This window comes from Coregonus lavaretus (assembly GCF_964263955.1).
Source record: "Coregonus lavaretus genome assembly, chromosome: 9".
NCBI lineage: Eukaryota > Metazoa > Chordata > Actinopteri > Salmoniformes > Salmonidae > Coregonus > Coregonus lavaretus.
Genome location: NC_139996.1, coordinates 12,415,772 through 12,439,217, shown reverse-complemented (window position 1 = coordinate 12,439,217; position 23,446 = coordinate 12,415,772). Strand labels below are relative to the sequence as shown.

Here is a 23,446-nt window from a genome sequence, read left to right as displayed (position 1 = left end):
AAGGTCAGTGAGGAAATCCACCGAGAGGTGAGACCATGGTCGTTGTGGAACGGGCAGGGGTAGTAACTTACCCCTAGGCAGATGTCTAGGCGCCTTACACTGGGCGCACACCGAGCAGGAGGAAACATAAACCCTCACATCCCTCGCCAACGTGGGCCACCAGTACTTGGCACTAAGACAGTGCACTGTCCGGCCGATACCAGGGTGTCCAGAGGAGGGTGACGTGTGAGCCCAATAGATCAATCGATCCCGAACCTCGAGCGGAACGTACTTCCGACCCTCCGGGCATTGAGGTGGACTAGGGTCGGTGCGTAACGCCCGCTCGAGTTCAGCATCGACCTCCCACACTACCGGTGCCACCAGACAAGACTCCGGCAGTATGGGAGTGGGCTCCACGGACCTCTCCTCCGTGTCATACTGCCGAGACAGTGCGTCTGCCTTACCGTTCTGTGACCCAGGGATGTACGTGATCTTAAATGTGAACCGGGTCAAAAACATATTCCACCTCGCCTGGCGAGGGTTCAGCCTCCTCGCTGCCCGGATGTACTCCAGGTTACGGTGGTCCGTCAAAATGAGGAAAGGGTGTTGAGCCCCCTCAAGCCAGTGCCTCCACACCTTTAGGGCCTGTACCACGGCTAACAGCTCCCTGTCCCCTACGTCATAGTTTCGCTCCGCCGGACTGAGCTTCTTGGAATAAAAAGCACAGGGGCGGAGTTTAGGTGGCGCGCCGGACCGTTGCGAAAGCACGGCTCCTACACCGGCCTCTGACGCGTCCACCTCTACCTGAAATGGCAAAGAGGGATCCGGATGCGCCAGCACCGGGGCCGAGGTAAACAGGTCCTTCAGCCTCCCAAACGCCCTGTCCGCCTCGGCTGACCACTGCAGACGCACCGGACCCCCCTTCAAAAGAGACGTTATGGGAGCTGCCACCTGTCCAAAACCCCGGATAAACCTCCGGTAGTAATTCGCAAACCCCAAAAACTGCTGCACCTCCTTCACAGTGGTTGGCGTTTGCCAATTACGCTCGGCTGACACCCGGTCTACCTCCATCTTCACCCCTGATGCAGACAACTGATAACCCAAAAAGGAGACCGACTCCTGGAAGAACAGACACTTCTCTGCCTTGACATACAGGTCGTGCTCCAACAGCCTCCGCAACACTCGGCGCACCAGGGCCACATGCTCGACTCGGGTAGGCGAGTACACGAGAATGTCATCTATGTACACGACCACCCCCTGCCCCTGCATGTCCCTGAAGATCTCATCCACGAATGATTGGAAAACTGAAGGAGCGTTCATCAACCCGTATGGCATGACAAGATACTCGTAATGGCCCGAGGTGGTACTAAAGGCTGTCTTCCATTCATCGCCCCCCCTAATGCGCACCAAGTTGTACGTGCTCCTGAGATCTAATTTAGTGAAGAAACGCGCCCCGTGCAATGACTCCGTCATGGTCGCAATCAGCGGGAGTGGATAACTGTACTTCACCGTGATCTGATTGAGACCACGGTAGTCAATGCACGGGCGTAACCCCCCATCCTTTTTCTTCACAAAAAAGAAACTCGTGGACGCAGGGGAAGTGGAGGGCCGTATGTATCCTTGTCTCAGAGATTCCTCTATGTAAGTCTCCATAGCTCTCTTCTCCTCCTGAGACAGAGGATACACATGGCTCCGTGGGAGCGCAACTCCTGCCTGGAGGTCTATCGCACAATCTCCCTGCCTATGGGGAGGCAACTGCGTCGCCCTCGACTTACTGAACACAATAGCCAAATCCCCATACTCAGGGGGAACGTGCAATGCGGGCACCTGGTTTGGACTCTCCACAGAGGTAGCCCCTACGGCAACGCCTAAACATCGACCCACACACTGGGCAGACCACTCCATCAGAGCCCTCTCCTGCCACGAAATAGATGGGTTATGGGTACTCAACCAGGGCATGCCCAGCACCACCGGATACGCAGGCGAGTCGATCAGAAATAGCTGGATCATCTCCTGATGACCCCCCTGCGCACACATCCTAAGTGGCGCCGTGACCTCCCTGATCAAGCCCGCACCCAACGGACGGCTATCTAGGGCATGAACGGGGAAGGGGACGTCAACAGGGAGAAGGGGAATCCCTAAGGCTAAACAAAATTTCTTATCAACAAAATTCCCAGCCGCGCCTGAATCTACCAGCGCCTTATGCTGGGAATAAGGTGCTACCTGTGGAAAACGCACAGGCATACAGAAGTGTGCAACAGAGAGCTCTGGGTGAGTGGGGCGCCTACTCACCTGGAAGGACTCCCCAGTGCGGGACCTGTCGTCTTCCCCCCTCGGAGGCCATCCCCAGCACCTAGCCGCGGTGTGTCCTCCCCGACCACAGTTGGTGCAGGAGATGGACCCCCTCGTCATCCGACCCCTCCTCTCTCTAGCGCCAGCGCCCCCGAGCTCCATGGGGCACGGCTCGGAGGCGCTGGAGGGTGAAATGGACGGACCCCCCTCGGGACGTCCGCGGGTAGCTAGCAGGGTATCCAGCCTGATGGACATGTCGACCAACTGGTCGAACGAGAGGCTGGTGTCCCTACAGGCCAGCTCCCTACGGACGTCCTCACGTAGACTACATCGGTAGTGATCGATGAGGGCCCGCTCATTCCACCCTGCATCCGCCGCTAGAGTACGGAATTCTAAGGCGAACTCCTGGGCACTCCTCTTCCCCTGCCGGAGGCAGAACAGACGCTCCCCCGCCGTTTTCCCCTCCGGGGGATGGTCAAACACCGCCCTGAAGCGGCGGGAGAACTCGTCGTAGGTGATGGTGGTAGCGTCGATTCTCCTCCACTCTGCGTTGGCCCATTCCAACGCCTTACCGGAAAGGCAGGAGATCAGGGCGGACACGCTCTTGTGTCCCGAGGGCGCCGGGTGCACGGTGGCCAGGTAAAGCTCCACCTGGAGAAGGAATCCCTGACACCCGGCAGCGGTCCCATCGTAGGCCCTCGGGAGCGAGAGTCGAACTCCTCTGGGTTCCGGAGCGGGAATGGGCTGACTTGCCGATGGTGCGGGCAGGGAGGATGGTGGTGGAGGTGTCCCTCGGGTCTCCCAGCCTCGGATGGTGGTGATCACCTCCTGCAGTGCGGACCCCATCCGCAGGATCTGGTCATTCTGCTCGCGGACCCGGTCCTCCAGCGTCGCCTGTGCTGCTGCGGCTCCTGCTGATTCCATTCTTGAGGTGTGTTATTCTGTCAAGGTAGATGTAGGTGGGTGTGGTGGTGGAATCAGGCGCAGGACGCAGAACGTTAGTCCAACAGACTTTAGTAGATGCACACAAAAACAAACACGAATAAATGCCCTGAGGCGAAAACTCAGCACGTAGGCGAAAATAACGGGCGCACTCACAGGTGCGACAAAACACTCCAAACAATGTGGAGAAATAGCTCAACCGAGCAAACAGTAGAATACCAGCCTACCGGCATGACAGTAAAACAATAAAACACAACACTAGACAAACACAACGAGAACTTATAGGACACTAATACACTAAACGATAACAGGTGTAACAACAATCAGACAAAAGCAAACGAACATAGAAACATGCAACGGTGGCAGCTAGTATTCCGGAGACGACGAACGCCGAAGCCTGCCCGAGCAAGGAAGAGAGGCAGCCTCGGCCGAAACCGTGACAACTGGCAAATAGTACTCTGCTAAACATTAGGTGATAAGGTCTCACTTCAGCCCACTGGCAAAAAGTGCTCTGCTAGACGTCAGGTGATACAGTCTCACTACAGCCCACTGGCAAATAGTGCTCTGCTAGACATTAGGTGATACAGTCTCACTGCAGGCCCACTGGCAAATAGTGCTCTGCTAGAAGTTAGGTGATACAGTCTCACTACAGCCCACTGGCAAATAGTACTCTGCTAGACGTTAGGTGATACAGTCTCACTACAGCACACTGGCAAAAACTGCTCTGATAAACGTTAGGTGATACAGTCTCACTGCAGGCCCACTGGCAAATAGTGCTCTGCTAGACGTTAAGTGATACAGTCTCACTACAGGCCACTGGCAGAAAGTGCTCTGCTAGACGTCAGGTGATACAGTCTCACTACAGCCCACTGGCAAATAGTGCTCTGCTAGACGTTAGGTGATACAGTCTCACTACAGCCCACTGGCAAATAGTGCTCTGCTAGACGTTAGGTGATAAAGTCTCACTTCAGTCCAATGGCAAAAAGAACTCTGCTAGAAGTTAGGTGATACAGTCTCACTACAGCCCATTGGCAAATAGTACTCTGCTAGACGTTAGGTGATACAGTCTCACTACAGCACACTGGCAAAAACTGCTCTGATAAACGTTAGGTGATACAGTCTCACTGCAGGCCCACTGGCAAATAGTGCTCTGCTAGACGTTAGGTGATACAGTCTCACTTCAGATCACTGGCAAATAGTGCTCTGCTAGACTTTAGGTGATACAGTCTCACTGCAGCCCACTGGCAAATAGTGCTCTGCTAGACATTAGGTGATACAGTCTCACTACAGCCCACTGGCAAATAGTGCTCTGCTAGACGTTAGGTGATACAGTCCCATTACAGCCCACTGGCAAATAGTACTCTGCTAGACGTTCGGTGATACAGTCTCACTACAGCCCACTGGCAAGTAGTGCTCTGCTAGACGTTAGGTGATACAGTCTCACTTTAGATCACAGGCAAATAGTGCTCTGCTAGACGTTAGGTGATACAGTCTCACTACAGCCCACTGGCAAATAGTGCTCTGCTAGACGTTAGGTGATACAGTCCCATTACAGCCCACTGGCAAGTAGTGCTCTGCTAGACGTTAGGTGATACAGTCTCACTTTAGATCACAGGCAAATAGTGCTCTGCTAGACGTTAGGTGATACAGTCTCATTACAGCCCACTGGCAAATAGTGCTCTGCTAGACGTTAGGTGATACAGTCTCACTACAGCCCACTGGCAAATAGTGCTCTGCTAGACGTTAGGTGATACTGTCTCACTACAGCCCACTGGCAAATAGTGCTCTGCTAGACGTTAAGTGATACAGTCTCACTACAGGCCACTGGCAGAAAGTGCTCTGCTAGACGTTAGGTGATACTGTCTCACTATAGGCCACAGGCAGAAAGTGCTCTGCTAGACGTTAGGTGGTACAGTTTCACTACAGTCCCACTGGCAAAAAGTGCTCTGCTAGACGTCAGGTGATACAGTCTCACTACAGCCCACTGGCAAATAGTGCTCTGCTAGACGTTAGGTGATACAGTCTCACTACAGCCCACTGGCAAATAGTGCTCTGCTAGACGTTAGGTGATAAAGTCTCACTTCAGTCCAATGGCAAAAAGAACTCTGCAAGACGTTAGGTGATACAATGTCACTGCAGGCACACTGGCAAATAGTGCTCTGGTAGACGTTAGGTGATACAGTCTCACTTCAGATCACTGGCAAATAGTGCTCTGCTAGACTTTAGGTGATACAGTCTCACTGCAGCCCACTGGCAAATAGTGCTCTGCTAGACATTAGGTGATACAGTCTCACTACAGCCCACTGGCAAATAGTGCTCTGCTAGACATTAGGTGATACAGTCTCACTACAGCCCACTGGCAAATAGTGCTCTGCTAGATGTTAGGTGATACAGTCTCACTACAGCTCACTGGCAAATAGTGCTCTGCTAGATGTTAGGTGATACAGTCTCACTACAGCCCACTGGCAAATAGTGCTCTGCTAGACTTTAGGTGATACAGTCTCACTACAGCCCACTGGCAAATAGTGCTCTGCTAGAAGTTAGGTGACACAGTCTCACTACAGCCCACTGGCAAATAGTGCTCTGCTACACGTTAGGTGATACAGTCTCACCACAGCCCACTGGCAAAAAGTGCTCTGCTAGACATTAAGTGATACAGTCTCACTACAGCCCACTGGCAAATAGTGCTCTGCTAGATGTTAGGTGATACAGTCTCACTTCAGATCACTGGCAAATAGTGCTCTGCTAGATGTTAGGTGATACAGTCTCACTACAGCCCACTGGCAAATAGTGCTCTGCTAAACGTTAGGTGATAAATTCTCACTTCAGCCCACTGGCAAACAGTGCTCTGCTAGAAGTTAGGTGACACAGTCTCACTACAGCCCACTGGCAAATAGTGCTCTGCTAGACGTTAGGTGATACAGTCTCACTACAGCCCACTGGCAAATAGTGCTCTGCTAGACGTTAGGTGATACAGTCTCACTACAGCCCACTGGCAAATAGTGCTCTGCTAGACGTTAGGTGATACAGTCTCACTACAGTCCACTGGCAAATAGTGCTCTGCTAGAAGTTAGGTGATACAGTCTCACTACAGCCCACTGGCAAATAGTGCTCTGCTAGACGTTAGGTGATACAGTCTCACTACAGTCCACTGGCAAATAGTGCTCTGCTAGACGTTAGGTGATACAGTCTCACTACAGTCCGCTGGCAAATAGTGCTCTGCTAGAAGTTAGGTGATACAGTCTCACTACAGCCCACTGGCAAATAGTGCTCTGCTAGACGTTAGGTGATACAGTCTCACTACAGTCCGCTGGCAAATAGTGCTCTGCTAGAAGTTAGGTGATACAGTCTCACTACAGCCCACTGGCAAATAGTGCTCTGCTAGACGTTAGATTATACAGTCTCACTACAGTCCACTGGCAAATAGTGCTCTGCTAGACGTTAGTTGATACAGTCTCACTACAGTCCACTGGCAAATAGTGCTCTGCTAGAAGTTAGGTGATACAGTCTCACTACAGTCCACTGGCAAATAGTGCTCTGCTAGAAGTTAGGTGATACAGTCTCACTACAGCCCACTGGCAAATAGTGCTCTGCTAGAAGTTAGGTGCTACAGTCTCACTACAGTCCACTGGCAAATAGTGCTCTGCTAGATGTTAGGTGATACAGTCTCACTACAGCCCACTGGCAAATAGTGCTCTGCTAGAAGTTAGGTGATACAGTCTCACTACAGCCCACTGGCAAATAGTGCTCTGCTAGATGTTAGGTGATACAGTCTCACTACAGTCCACTGGCAAATAGTGCTCTGCTAGATGTTAGGTGATACAGTCTCACTACAGTCCACTGGCAAATAGTGCTCTGCTAGAAGTTAGGTGATACAGTCTCATTACAGCCCACTGGCAAATAGTGCTCTGCTAGATGTTAGGTGATACAGTCTCACTACAGTCCACTGGCAAATAGTGCTCTGCTAGAAGTTAGGTGATACAGTCTCACTACAGCCCACTGGCAAATAGTGCTCTGCTAGATGTTAGGTGATACAGTCTCACTACAGTCCACTGGCAAATAGTGCTCTGCTAGAAGTTAGGTGATACAGTCTCACTACAGCCCACTGGCAAATAGTGCTCTGCTAGATGTTAGGTGATACAGTCTCACTACAGTCCACTGGCAAATAGTGCTCTGCTAGAAGTTAGGTGATACAGTCTCACTACAGCCCACTGGCAAATAGTGCTCTGCTAGATGTTAGGTGATACAGTCTCACTACAGTCCACTGGCAAATAGTGCTCTGCTAGAAGTTAGGTGATACAGTCTCACTACAGCCCACTGGCAAATAGTGCTCTGCTAGATGTTAGGTGATACAGTCTCACTACAGTCCACTGGCAAATAGTGCTCTGCTAGAAGTTAGGTGATACAGTCTCACTACAGCCCACTGGCAAATAGTGCTCTGCTAGATGTTAGGTGATACAGTCTCACTACAGTCCACTGGCAAATAGTGCTCTGCTAGAAGTTAGGTGATACAGTCTCACTACAGCCCACTGGCAAATAGTGCTCTGCTAGATGTTAGGTGATACAGTCTCACTACAGTCCACTGGCAAATAGTGCTCTGCTAGAAGTTAGGTGATACAGTCTCACTACAGCCCACTGGCAAATAGTGCTCTGCTAGATGTTAGGTGATACCCTGAGCCATGGCTCTGGTGATACCCATGGTGTGACACCCCGAGCCCAGATTACTTCAAATGTTGAGGGATCAGAGGGTGTGGTTGTGGTTATTGGTGTATATGCATTTAGAGTGACTATTTAGAGAGACTATTTAGTGACTATACTCTAGAGTGTAGTGGGTTTAATGCATATAAACCTTAGATCCCTCCTCTCTCATGTAGTGATTCACAGCACAGTGTAGTTGTTTACTGGAGTTATGATTTCCAAGGCAATGCTTGATGTGGTCAAACATGTTAAGAACTTAAGGTCACTTGTGGACTCTGGCTCTCATTTCTGAATACACTAAACATAAAGCTCACACGTACACACACATGCTTGCGCGGTCCTGTGTTAAATGAAGCGCTGTTAGTGTACAATAACAGGCTGTCTGTCTGAGGGTTACCATGTATCAATCGTTTACATAATGCAATGTCAATAAACTGAGAGAGCGAGAGAGAAAGAGAGCGAGGTGGGAGGTAGGAGCTCTGTATATTTTTGCTGTACAGTATGAGATTAGTGCCTCCAGTGCTTTTGTAGTTGGTTGGGTTTGAATACGCTACCCCCATATTTACTGAACCTAATATACTGTATATCAACAACCTTCACAAACCTCTGATAACATTGTTAAATAAATGTCAGATTCAAGCAACAACAGTGAGTAATTGAACAAAACGCCTACTCAACTTATCATACATAGTCAATTCAATGTAACACTTCCTTTAATATCTCAGGATATCACACGTTGATTGACACTTCAAGGTTACAATGGAACTGCAAACAGCAGTTCATCAAAACACAACTTGTTATGCGAACCAGGCATAAAGTTTTAACCATTTTCTGTTTTGCTTTGATCTCTTGGAGAGCCTCAAAGTTTGCAGAGTATTAATAGCACAACCATATTGTTCTTCTAGGTGAGAGCCTGACAGTGATCATATTGATCTTCTAGATGAGAGCCTGACAGTGATCATATTGATCTTCTAGGTGAGAGCCTGACAGTGATCATATTGATATTCTAGATGAGAGCCTGACAGTGATCATATTGATCTTCTAGGTGAGAGCCTGACAGTGATCATATTGATCTTCTAGGTGAGAGCCTGACAGTGATCATATTGATATTCTAGGTGAGAGCCTGACAGTGATCATATTGATCTTCTAGGTGAGAGCCTGACAGTGATCATATTGATATTCTAGGTGAGAGCCTGACAGTGATCATATTGATCTTCTAGGTGAGAGCCTGACAGTGATCATATTGATATTCTAGGTGAGAGCCTGACAGTGATCATATTGATCTTCTAGGTGAGAGCCTGACAGTGATCATATTGATCTTCTAGATGAGAGCCTGACAGTGATCATATTGATCTAGGTGAGAGCCTGACAGTGATCATATTGATCTAGGTGAGAGCCTGACAGTGATCATATTGATCTTCTAGATGAGAGCCTGACAGTGATCATATTTATCTTCTAGGTGAGAGCCTGACAGTGATCATATTTATCTTCTAGGTGAGAGCCTGACAGTGATCATATTTATCTTCTAGGTGAGAGCCTGACAGTGATCATATTTATCTTCTAGGTGAGAGCCTGACAGTGATCATATTGATCTTCTAGGTGAGAGCCTGACAGTGACCCTCTATACATACATTTGTCATGCAGACTTAAATAGATTTAAATAGAATGTGTCTAAATACACATTCTATTTAAATCTATTGAGCTTGCCAAGTGAAAATACTAATTGAATCCAGGTCTGGTGTCATGATTTTGTGAAATACTTGCTTTTTACCTTGACTAAAGGGTGCCCTCCTGAGGCAGCCTTGATGGCCCCCCGACTGCCCTCTGTCTCGTAGTGGGCCCTGTGGTGGCCCCGCGGCTGCACATCCACCTTCAGCTCACACTGGCCAAACTGGCTGGGAAGGGGCCAGTCCAGAGGGGGCAGGGACGAGGTCCTGGGTGGGGGAGACAACACAGGGCTGTATTAATTAGGCAGCAAATGGAAGAAAACAGACTGAAACAGGGAGGGACTACCTGAACTTGTCCAATAAGAAATGTTTAATGTATTTATTTTAGCTACGTTTTGCTACGTTTTTCTACGGCGTGTGTGCGCTAATGAATATGACCCAGACGTTCTTTCTCATAAAAATACAGTCATTCAGATTTGGTGTTAAAAATACCATGGGGGTTGGTGTTTTGTTCTTCACCTCTAGTTAAGCTCTCCTGACCCTTTGCCTTGCTAGGATTGCTATGGTAGTACAATGTCTGCACCATACTGAGTGATCGGGGAAATGACAACACGTGTGGTTGACATGATGAAGCACGCATGTGAGTATTGATGCCGATGTGATTATGAATAACAAACCTGAAAAGGGGTGTGTTGCCAGGTCTGGGTTTGCTCCAGGTGAAGTGTGAGGGAACCGAGAGAAAAAGTTCTTCAAAAAGGCCATCCTGTTTTAGAGTAGACCCAGACTCCTCTGCAGGTGAGTCCAGGTAAGGCAAAGCAGCTCTTTGGTCTTCCAGCCCCTGCCCTGAATCTCCCTGTGCTTGCAATAGACTCATGTGAGCCTGCTGAGAGGTCCTCCTGGTCTTGGAGGGAACGTCTACCTCAGGGAAGCTGTACAGGAGGGCCCCCATGGCACCAGGGCTTCCAACCACCCAGGTATCCTCTGTCACACTGCCCCTGGGAGAGTGACCCGGTGTGGGACTGGGGGAGTGGTGTGGGGAGGGGGAGGGGGAGGCTAAGTGGACGTCTGCACTGGAGTGCCGTCTTTTCCCGCAAGGGGATGTGGGCCTTGAGCCGGACCTGGAGGTGGGACGCGGGTTCAGCCAGTTCTCATCTGTGACGCTGTTGCGCGGGGAGTGACAGGGGGACTGGCGGGGCGATTGGCGAGGGGACTGGTGGGGCGACTGGCGAGGGGACTGGCGGGGCGAGAGGGAGTGGGTGCTCATGAAGTACTGCTGCTGCCACAGCTCTACCCCGAATCCCCCTGCGGCCTGGCCCTGTGGGGAGCAGACAGGGGAGGCCAGGGGAGAGGCCAGCGGGGAGCCCAGGGTGAAGCGGGCGGCCGCCTCGTTTAGCTCAGCCTCCACGTCGTCGTACACGTGGGAGAAGGACTCGCAGGAAGACATGTCAGACAGCCAGCTCCTGGAAGACAGGCTGCTGCAGGGGCTGAGGTTCAGGGAAGATGAGTCCCTGTAACAAGGGTCCAGGGACAGGTAGAGGTGGTCCCTGGATGAGGAACGCTCACGGCTGCACTCCCCCCCGCCGTCTGCCCCGCTGATGAGCACGGCATCCTGGCTGGAGCCCAGCTCTTGGTGACTGTGACTGATGGATGTGATCTGGATGCTTGGGCAGTCGAACGCCTTGGGGTGGTGTCCCATGGGACTATATCTGGAACTGTGAACTTCATAGCTGGAGCTGGGGTGGTAGTTACCATGGGCCTGCAGAGGAGCCTGGTTAGAGACAGCTTGATGGTGCTGGTGACTCTGTTGTACATCCTGGGACTGGCCAATAGGCTGAGTGGTGTAGTATTGCGTGCTGTCATCAGGGTCTGGACCAGCTGGGTATAGAAAGAAAGTAGGCAAATTGAGAGGGTTGTTCATTTGCAATGCAAAGTGTCTAGTCTTTAGAGCACAGCAGATTCAAACAGTGCCATTGTGCCCTGTATTACTCCAGAGTCCAGACAGAGGAACAGACAAACAAACAACAGACAAACAAATGATTATTCTCTGATCTACAGTGGCTTGCAAAAGTATTCACCCCCCTTGCCATTTTTCCTATTTTGTTGCCTTACAACATGGAATTAAAATTGATTTTGGGGGGGTTTGTATCATTTGATTTACACAACATGCCTACCACTTTGAAGATGCAAAATAATTTTTTTCTGAAACAAACAAGAAATAAGACCCCCCAAAAAAAAAGAAAACTTCAGCGTGCATAACTATTCACCCCCCCAAAGTCAATACTTTGTAGAGACACCTTTTGCAGCAATTACAGCTGCAAGTCTCTTGGGGTATGTCTCTATAAGCTTGGCACATCTAGCCACTGGGATTTTTGCCCATTCTTCAAGGCAAAACTGCTCCAGCTCCTTCAAGTTGGATGGGTTCCGTTGGTGTACAGCAATCTTTAAGTCATACCACAGATTCTCAATTGGGTTGAGGTCTGGGCTTTGACTAGGCCATTCCAATACATTTAAATGTTTCCCCTTAAACCACTCGAGTGTTGCTTTAGCAGTATGCTTAGGGTCATTGTCCTGCTGGAAGGTGAACCGCCATCCCACTCTCAAATCTCTGGTAGACAGAAACAGGTTTCCCTCAAGAATTTCCCTGTATTTAGCGCCATCCATCATTCTCCACCAATTCCTTCAATTCTGACCAGTTTCCTGCCGATGAAAAACATCCCCACAGCATGATGCTGCCACCACCATGCTTCACTGTGGGGATGGTGTTCTCGGGGTGATGAGAGGTGTTGGGTTTGCGCCAGACATAGCGTTTTCCTTGATGGCCAAAAAGCTCAACTTTCGTCTCATCTGACCAGAGTACCTTCTTCCATATGTTTGGGGAGCCTCCCACATGGCTTTTGGCGAACACCAAATGTGTTTGCTTATTTTTTTCTTTAAGCAATGGCTTTTTTCTGGCCATTCTTCAGTAAAGCCCAGCTCTGTGGAGTGTACGGCTTAAAGTGGTCCTATGGACAGATACTCCAATCTCTGCTGTGGAGCTTTGCAGCTCCTCCAGGGTTATCCTTGGTCTCTTTGTTGCCTCTCTGATTAATGCCCTCCTTGCCTGGTCCATGAGTTTTGGTGGGCGGCCCTCTCTTGGCAGGTTTGTTAATGGTGCTCTGTGGTATGTTCAAAGTTTCTGATCTTTTTTTATAACCCAACCCTGATCTGTACTTCTCCACAAATTTGTCCCTGACCTGTTTGGAGAGCTCCTTGGTCTTCATGGTGCCGCTTGCTTGGTGGTGCCCCTTGCTTAGTGGTGTTGCAAACTCTGGGGCCTTTCAGAACAGGTGTATATATACTAAGATCATGTGACACTTAGATTGCACACAGGTGGACTTTATATAACTAATTATGTGACTTCTGAAGGTATTTGGTTGCACCAGATATTATGTAGGGGCTTCATAGCAAAGGGGGTGAATACATAGGCACGCACCACTTTTCCGTTATTTATATTTTATATATATTTTTTTTTTTTTCACTTAACCAATTTGGACTATTTTGTGTGTGTCCATTACATGAAATACAAATAAAAATCCATTTAAATTGCAGGTTGTAATGCAACAAGATAGGAAAAACGCCAAGGGGGATGAATACTTTTGCAAGGCAATGTATTACTCTCTATTTTCACCTGTCCTATAACAGCCTAGATCAGTCATCCATAGGATAACCCACTGGGAAAGGTTTGTCATAAATGCCAGTGCAGAGTCTCTACCAAATGTGGGGAAGACTAGACTAGAGACTGACCTGTTTGGCAGGGGCCACTGTGGCATGGCGATATATAGATTAACAGCAGCACTCGCCAGGCTAATTCACACAATTGTATGTGCTCACAGCTGTCAACAGAGCAGAAGCAGCAGCATTAGAAGCAGCCTACTACTAATAAACCGTTTCACACAGGACACACACCCACACACACTGTTTCTCTCTGGTCTGGTCTGCACGCAAAATGCAAAGAGGGTGAAAGGTCAAATGGCTGATTGTGCCTTGATATGGAGCACATAAAACAATTGCCTTTGGCCTTGACTTATTTGCAAATGCAATGAATGTAATGAATATAAATATTATCTGATGCAACACCGGCCCGGCGGCCCCTCTGGCTGGGTGGTAGAGCGTGTTGGCGCCTGAATAAGCTGCGGGTGCCATTTACAACCGTTAGAAATAAGGAAGGAAACAGACAAGAGAAGGGCTGATGGCAAGAAGGGAGGGGGCGGCTGTCATTATGCTTTATGCTCTTCCATTTCAATAGATATCACCTTTCACTTTTCATACACCAATGTCCCTGGCATTTGACCCCTTTTGAGTACCTTTCTCCTGAAAACTGCTGCTGAAATCTTTATCTTTGTGCAAGACCAATAAAATGGCAAAACGGGCAGTTGTCAATGCAATAGTATTTTATCCTACAAAGTACATAGTTATACACTGAGTATACCAAACATTAAGAACACCTTCCTAATATTGAGTTGCATCCCCCACCGCCCGCCCTCTGAATGGCACACATACACAATCCATGTCTCAATTGTCTCAAGGCTTAAAAATCCTTCTTTACCTTTCTCCTCCCCTTCATCTACACTGATTGAAGTGGATTTAAAGGTGCACTATGCAGAACTCGCTCCGCCATTTCCTGGTTGCTAAAACTCTAGTTCGCCTAATTTCAGTTTATGTAACAAAATAAGATAGTATAGTGTAGAGAATCATCGTACCATCTAAACCTCTGTGAAATATATTTTCGATAATCAAAAATATTGTATTTTCAGCTGTTTGAAGCTGGTGTACAAAACCAAAAGTAAAAGACGCAAAAACACAACTTAAGAACAGGAAGCATAGAAATAGTGCACATAGAACAGATCTACCACTTCTTACACTTGCTTTCAAGTAGAATGAAAGATCTATAACTCACATTTCTATGTGAATTTGGCCAGGTTGCCCAAAAAGTTACATATTGCCACTTTAACAAGTGACATCAATAAGGGATCATAGCTTTCACCTGGATTCACCTGGTCAGTCTATGTCATGGAAAGAGAATGTGTTCATAATGTTTTGTACACTCAGTGTATATTGAGCCACTGGGATTTTGCATGTCAGTGCTGTCCAAATTTTAACTGGACCAGGATCTGATTAGATATAATCCAATGTATCAGTGCAAGTTATAACTGTGTAATAAACTCAGTGGTGGAAAAAGTACCCAATTGTCATACTTGAGTAAAAGTAAAGATACCTTCATAGAAAATTACTAAAGTAAAAGTGAAAGTCACCCAGTAAAATACTACTTGAGTAAAAGTCTAAAAAGTATTTGATTTTAAATATACTTAAGTATCAAAAGTGAATGTAATTGCTAAAATATACTTAAGTATCAAAAGTAAAAGTAGAAATAATGTCAAATTCCTTATATTCAGCAAACCAGACAGCACAATTGTCTTGTATTTATTTTATTTATGGATAGCCAGGGGCATACCCCAACACTAAGACATAATTTACAATGAAGCATTTTGTGTTTAGTGAGTCTGCCAGAACACAGGCAGTAGGGATGACAAAGGATGTTCTCTTGATAAGTGTGTGAATTGGACCATTTCCCTGTCCTGCTAAGCATTCAAAATGTAAAGAATACTTTTGGGTGTCAGAGAAAATGTTTGGAGTAAAAAGTATACTGAAGTAAAATATAAACGCAACATGTAAAGTTTTGGTCCCATGTTTCATGAGCTGAAATAAAATATCCCAGAAATGTTCCATATGCACAAAAAGCTTATTTCTCTCAAATGTTGTGCACAAATTAGCTTACATCCCTGTTAATAATAATAATATGCCATTTAGCAGACGCTTTTATCCAAAGCGACTTACAGTCATGTGTGCATACATTTTTACGTATGGGTGGTCCCGGGGATCGAACCCACTACCCTGGCGTTACAAGCGCCATGCTCTTCCAATTGAGCTACTGTTAGTGAGCAGTACGTCCAACCGGCCTCACAACCGCAGACCACGTGTAACCACGCCAGCTCAGGACCTCCACATCCGGCTTCTTCACCTGCGAGATCATCTGAGACCAGCCACCCGGACAGCTGATGAAACTGTGGGTTTGCACAACCAAATCATTTCTGCACAAACGGTCAGAAAACGTCTCCGGGAAGCTCATCTGCATGCTCGTCGTCCTCACCAGGGTCTTGACCTGACTGCAGTTCTGCATCGTAACCGACTTCAGTGGTAAATGCTCCCCTTCGATGGCCACTGGCACGCTGGAGAAGTGTGCTCTTCATGGATGAATCCCGGTTTCAACTGTACCGGGCAGTTGGCAGATGTGTGGTGTTGTGTGGGATAGCGGTTTGCTGATGTCAACATTGTGAACATAGTGCCCCATGGGCGTGGTGGGGTTATGGTATGTGCAGGCATAAGCTACGGACAACAAACAAAATTGCATTTTATCGATGGCAATTTTAATGCACAGAGATACCGTGACTAGATCCTGAGGCCCATTATGGTGCCATTCATCCGCCGCCATCACCTCATGTTTCAGCATGATAATGCACGGCCCCATGTCACAAGGATCTGTACACAATTCCTGGAAGCTGAAAATGTCCCAGTTCTTTCATGGCCTGCATATTCACCAGACATGTCACCCATTCTGCATTTTTGGTATTCTCTGGATCCACGTGTACTACAACGTGTTCCAGTTCCCGCCAATTTCCAGCAACTTCGCATAGCCATTGAAGAGAAGTGGGACAACATTTTACAGGCCACAATCAACAGCCTGGTCAAATCTATGCGAAGGAGATGTGTCGCACTGCATGAGGCAAATTGTGGTCATACCAGATACTGGCTGGTTTTCTGATCCACGCCCCCTTCAAGTATTTGCCCCCTTCCTGATTTTCTCAATTTTTGAATATTTTTGATACTGAATGTTATCAGATCTTCAACCAAAACCTAATATCAGATAAAGGGAACCTGAGTTTACAAATAAAATAAAATAAATGGATACTTATTTTATTTATGTAATTAACAAAGTTATGCAACACCCAATTCCCATGTGTGAAAAAGGAATTGCCCCCTTATACTCAATAACTGGTTGTGCCACCTTTAGCTGCAATGACTACAACCAAATGCTTCCTGTAGTTGTTGATCAGTCTCTCACATCGCTGTGGAGGAATTTTGGCCCACTCTTGCATACAGAACTGCTTTAACTCAGTGACATTTGTGGGGTTTTAAGCATGAACTGCTCGTTTCAAGTCCTGCCACAACATCTCAATTGGGATTAGGTCTGGACTTTGACTAGGCCATTCCAAAACTTCAAATGTGTTGCTTTTTAGCCATTTTCATGTAGATTTGATTGTGTGTTTTGGATCATTGTCTTGCTGCATGACCCAGCTGTATTTCAGCTTCAGCTCACAGAAGGCCTGACATTTTCCTGTAGAATTATGTGATACAGAGCAGAATTCATGGTTCCTTCTATTAAGGCAAGTCATCCAGGTCCTGAGGCAGCAAATGATCCCCAAACCATCACACTACCACCACCATGCTTGACTGTTGGTATGAGGTTCTTACTGTGGAATAAAGTGTTTGGTTTTCGCCAGGCATAATTTACATTTACATTTTACATTTTTAGTCATTTAGCAGACGCTCTTATCCAGAGCGACTTACATGAGCAATTAGGGTTAAGTGCCTTGCTCAAGGGCACATCGACAGATTTTTCACCTAGGGATTAGAACCAGCGACCTTTCGGTTACTGGCACAACGCTCTTACCCACTAAGCTACCTGCCTGGACCCATGTCTTCCAAAAAGTTATACTTTTGACTCATCTGTCCATAGAACATTCTTCTAAGAGTCTTGATGATCATCCAGTTGCTTCCAGGTGCTTTTTGGTGAACTTGAGTCAACTTTTTGGATGAGATGGGTCCCATTATGTCTGGTACAGATAGTAGTACTTTCAAGTATTTTTACTTAAGTACTTTAAACCACTGAATAAACTACACATCATTCAGAATGGCTGGTGTGTTATGCACATTGATTACAGTGTAATCATAAAACACTGGTGTGGTATTTTATATACACTACCAGTCAAAAGTTTGGACATACCTACTCATTCAAGGGGTTTTCTTTATTTTCACAATGTTTTATGTTGTACACTGCTCAAAAAAATAAAGGGAACACTTAAACAACACATCCTAGATCTGAATGAATGAAATAATCTTATTAAATACTTTTTTCTTTACATAGTTGAATGTGCTGACAACAAAATCACACAAAAATGATCAATGGAAATCAAATGTATCAACCCATGGAGGTCTGGATTTGGAGTCACCCTCAAAATTAAAGTGGAAAACCACACTACAGGCTGATCCAACTTTGATGTAATGTCCTTAAAACAAGTCAAAATCAGGCTCAGTAGTGTATGTGGCCTCCATGTGCCTGTATGACCTCCCTACAACGCCTGGGCATGCTCCTGATGAGGTGGTGGATGGTCTCCTGAGGGATCTCCTCCCAGACCTGGACTAAAGCATCCGCCAACTCCTGGACAGTCTGTGGTGCAACGTGGCGTTGGTGGATGGAGCGAGACATGATGTCCCAGATGTGCTCAATTAGATTCAGGTCTGGGGAACGGGCGGGCCAGTCCATAGCATCAATGCCTTCCTCTTGCAGGAACTGCTGACACACTCCAGCCACATGAGGTCTAGCATTGTCTTGCATTAGGAGGAACCCAGGGCCAACCGCACCAGCATATGGTCTCACAAGGGGTCTGAGGATCTCATCTCGGTACCTAATGGCAGTCAGGCTACCTCTGGCGAGCACATGGAGGGCTGTGCGGCCCCCCAAAGAAATGCCACCCCACACCATGACTGACCCACCGCCAAACCGGTCATGCTGGAGGATGTTGCAGGCAGCAGAACATTCTCCACGGCGTCTCCAGACTCTGTCACGTCTGTCACATGTGCTCAGTGTGAACCTGCTTTCATCTGTGAAGAGCACAGGGCGAATTTGCCAATCTTGGTGTTCTCTGGCAAATGCCGAACGTCCTGCACGGTGTTGGGCTGTAAGCACAACCCCCACCTGTGGATGTCGGGCCCTCATACCACACTCATGGAGTCTGTTTCTGACCGTTTGAGCAGACACATGCACATTTGTGGCCTGCTGGAGGTCATTTTGCAGGGCTCTGGCAGTGCTCCTCCTGCTCCTCCTTGCACAAAGGCGGAGGTAGCGGTCCTGCTGCTGGGTTGTTGCCCTCCTACGGCCTTCTCCACGTCTCTTGATGTACTGGCCTGTCTCCTGGTAGCGCCTCCATGCTCTGGACACTACGCTGACAGACACAGCAAACCTTCATGCCACAGCTCGCATTGATGTGCCATCCTGGATGAGCTGCACTACCTGAGCCACTTGTGTGGGTTGTAGACTCCGTCTCATGCTACCACTAGAGTGAAAGCACCGCCAGCATTCAAAAGTGACCAAAACATCAGCCAGGAAGCATAGGAACTGAGAAGTGGTCTGTGGTCACCACCTGCAGAACCACTTCTTTATTGGGGGTGTCTTGCTAATTGCCTATAATTTCCACCTGTTGTCTATTCCATTTGCACAACAGCATGTGCAATTTATTGTCAATCAGTGTTGCTTCCTAAGTGGACAGTTTGATTTCACAGAAGTGTGATTGAATTGGAGTTACATTGTGTTGTTTAAGTGTTCCCTTTATTTTTTTGAGCAGTGTATAATAATAATAGTGAAGACATCAAAACTATGAAATAATACATATGGAATCATGTAGTAACCAAAAAAGTGTTAAACAAATCAAAATATATTTTATATTTGAGATTCTTCAAATAGCCACCCTTTGCCTTGATGACAGCTTTGCACACCTCTTGGCATTCTCTCATCCAGCTTCACCTGGAATGCTTTTCCAACAGTCTTGAAGGAGTTCCCACATATGCTGAGCACTTGTTGGCTGCTTTTCCTTCACTCTGCGGTCCGTCTCATCCCAAACCATCTCAATTGGGTTGAGATCAGGGGATTGTGGAGGCCAGGTGATCTGATGCAGCACTCCACTCTCCTTATTGGTAAAATAGCCCTTACACAGCCTGGAGGTGTGTTGGGTCATTGTCCTGTTGAAAAACAAATGATAGTCCCACTAAGCCCAAACCAGATGGGATGGCGTATTGCTGTAGAATGCTGTGGTAGCCATGCTGGTTAAGTGTGCATTCAATTCTAAATAAACCACAGACAGTGTCACCAGCAAAGCACCCCCACACCATAACAACACCTCCTCCATGCTTTACGGTGGGAAATACACATGCGGAGATCATCCGTTCACCCACACCGCGTCTCACAAAGACACGGCGGTTGGAACCAAAAATCTCAAATTTGGACTCCAGACCAAAGGACACATTTCCACCGGTCTAATGACCATTGCTCATGTTTCTTGGCCCAAGCAGGTCTCTTCTTATTATTGGTGTCCTTTTCTGAGGCTGGTAACTCTAATGAACTTATCCTCTGCAGCAGAGTAAATAGCCTTGGTTTCTCAAATGACTGCCTCGCCTGGTTCACCAACTACTTCTCAGATAGAGTTCAGTGTGTCAAATCGGAGGGCCTGTTGTCTGGACCTATGGCAGTCTCTATGGGGGTGCCACAGGGTTCAATTCTTGGGCCGACACTTTTCTCCGTGTATATCAATGATGTCGCTCTTGCTGCTGGTGACTCTCAGAACCACCTCTACGCAGACGACACCATTTTGTATACATCTGGCCCTTCATTGGACACTGTGTTAACAAACCTCCAAACGAGCTTCAATGCCATACAACACTCCTTCAGTAGCCTCCAACTGCTCTTAAACACTAGTAAAACTAAATGCATGCTTTTAAATCGAACGCTGCTGGCACCCGCCCACCCGACTAGAATCACCACTCTCGACGGGTCTGACCTAGAGTATGTGGACAACTACAAATACCTAGGTGTCTGGTTAGACTGTAAACTCAACTTCCAGACTCACATAAAGAATCTCCAATCCAAAGTTAAATCTAGAATTGGCTTCCTATTTCGCAACAAAGCCTCCTTCACTCATGCTGCCAAACATGCCCTCGTAAAACTGACTATCCTACCGATCCTTGACTTCGGCGATGTCATTTACAAAATAGCCTCCAACACTCTACTCAGCAAATTGGATGTAGTCTATCACAGTGCCATCTGTTTTGTCTCCAAAGCCCCATACACTACCCACCACTGTGACCTGTACGCTCTTGTTGGCTGGTCCTCACTACATGTTCGTCGTCAAACCCACTGGCTCCAGGCCATCTATAAATCACTGCTAGGCAAATCCCCGCCTTATCTTAGCTCATTGGTCACCATAGCAGCACCCACCCGTAGTATGCATTCCAGCAGGTATATCTCACTGGTCATTCCCAAAACCAACACCTCCTTTGGCCGCCATTCCTTCCAGTTCTCTGCTGCCAATGACTGGAACGAATTGCAAAAATCTCTGAAGCTGGAGACTCTTATCTCCCTCAATAACTTTAAGCATCAGTTGTCAGAGCACCTTACCGATCACTGCACCTGTACACAGCCCATCTGAAATTAGCCCACCCAACTACCTCATCCCTATATTGTTATTTATTTTGCTCTTTTGCACCCCAGTATCTCTATTTGCACATAATCTCTTGCACATCTAGCATTCCAGTGTTAATACTATTGTAATTATTTTGCACTATAGCCTATTTATTGCCTTACCTCCATAACTTGCTACATTTGCACACACTGTATATATATATTTCTGTTGTATTTTTGACTTTATGTTTTTTACCCCATATGTAACTCTGTGTTGTTTTTATTGCACTGCTTTGCTTTATCTTGGCCAGGTCGCAGTTGTAAATGAGAACCTGTTCTCAACTGGCTTACCTGGTTAAATAAAGGTTAAATTAAAAATAAATTAAAAAAAAGGTAACTCTGGGTCTTCCATTCCTGTGGTGGTCCTCATGAGAGCCAGTTTCATCATAGCGCTTAATGGTTTTAGCGACTGCACTTGATGAAACTTTCAAAGTTCTTGAAATTTTCCGGACTGACTGACCTTCATGTCTTAAAGTACTGATGGACTGTCGTTTCTCTTTGCTTATTTGAGCTGTTCTTACCATAATATGGACTTGGTCTTTTACCAAATAGGGCTATCTTCTGTATACCCCCCCTACCTTGTCACAACACAACTGATTGGTCAAACGCATTAAGGAAAGAAATTCAACAAATTAACTTTTAAGAAGGCACACCTGTTAATTGAAATGCATTCCAGGTGACTACCTCATGAAGCTGGTTGAGAGAATGCCAAGAGTGTGCAAAGCTGTCATCAAGGCAAAGGGTGGATATTTGAAGAATCTAAAATCTAAAATATATTTTGATTTGTTTAACACTTGTTTGGTTACTACATGATCCCTAATGTGTTATTTCATAGTTTTGATGTCTTCCCTATTATTCTACAATGTAGAAAATAGTAAAAATAAAGAAAAACCCTGGAATGAGTAGGTGTGATCCAGGCTCTGTCGTAGCCGGCCGCGACCGGGAGACCCATGGGGCGGCGCACAATTGGCCCAGCGTCGTCCAGGGTAGGGGAGGGAATGGCTGGCAGGGAGGTAGCTCAGTTGGTAGAGCATGGCGTTTGCAACGCCAGGGTTGTGGGTTCGATTCCCACGGGGGGCCAGTATAAAAAAATAAAAATAAAAATAAAAATAATAATGTATGCACTCACTAACTGTAAGTCGCTCTGGATAAGAGCGTCTGCTAAATGACTAAAATGTAAATGTAAAATGTGTCCAAACTTTCGACTGGTACTGTGTGTTATAAGTGTTAGACAGAACTTTCAAAACATTCATGTTGCCTAAGTAACCTACACATTTAAAGATATAAAAAGTAAATGCTTTTTCAACTCAATCTGACAGTCTAGGTTCATTAGGCTACAATTGCTACCCTACAACAGGGATAATTAACTAGATTCAGCCACTAGCCAATTTTTTCTTGAGAGGATGGTCAGGAGACCAGAACATAATTGCAAATAATTTGTAGATCAGATATATTTAACTAAAACATAATCATTTCAAACCTTGCTTACATTTGTATATGATCACACATATATATCTCTATTATGAGTACTTTGGAAAATATTTCCAAAATTAAAATCACTTGGAGCTGATTTGCTGGTGTTTTTACAGTCTTATGTCCAACAAATAAAATAACCCGCGGGCCAAATTCGGCCCGTGGGCCGCCAGTTGGGGAACCCTGCACTACAAGACAGTAGCCGACACATGTAGGTCAATGACTGCTGCCTACATTCGTAGTTCGGCTACTTTGGCTCCAGGACCAGATAGCGTCAGGTAGCCAAGGCAAAACGGTAAATTGGCACCGAATGGTTAACTTTATAACATTATATTACTGTTTTGGAGAATACAGCGACTACAATGTTGCAAAAAAAAGATATAGAGAACTCACCTGCGGGGCCTAGCTGTTGTTGCGCGTCCTCCCCGAAAATAAGTCTGAAGTCCAGCTCCTCATTGCCGCTAAAATTGACAGTACTCATTCGGTCTGACGAGTGGGTTTTTTGCCGTTGTTTCAAAACTGCATTCAAAATGTTCACGATATAAGGAGGAAATAATTTTTGTTTTGACTATTTATAGCAACAAGAAGCCTATCCGAAGTTGTAAATAGTTGAAGCGATTCCAAAATGCTTGTCCCCTTCAGACGACATTTATTACGACGTTATAATCTCTCGATACTTTACCAGTTCAGTTATGCAAATAAAAATGACGCATAGACAATAGTTTGTCCGTAGTTACTCTTGATGACCCATGAAGAAGCCGTCAGTCTACTCACTAAACTTCCATAT

The 23,446-nt window shown here is 46.7% G+C and overlaps 1 pseudogene across 1 annotated transcript in view; it reads right to left on the bottom strand.

The window, feature by feature from the left end:
• Positions 1-23,438, bottom strand: part of LOC311134561 (nuclear factor of activated T-cells, cytoplasmic 3-like) — a 65,233-nt pseudogene extending 41,795 nt beyond the window's left edge. Inside the window, exons 1-3 of the transcript in view lie at positions 23,053-23,438; positions 10,256-11,453; positions 9,683-9,845 (exon numbers count right to left, since the gene is read on the bottom strand). The product of the transcript in view is annotated as a nuclear factor of activated T-cells, cytoplasmic 3-like (transcript). The remainder of the gene's footprint in view (positions 1-9,682; positions 9,846-10,255; positions 11,454-23,052) is intronic.
• Between the last annotated feature and the right edge of the window lie 8 nt (positions 23,439-23,446).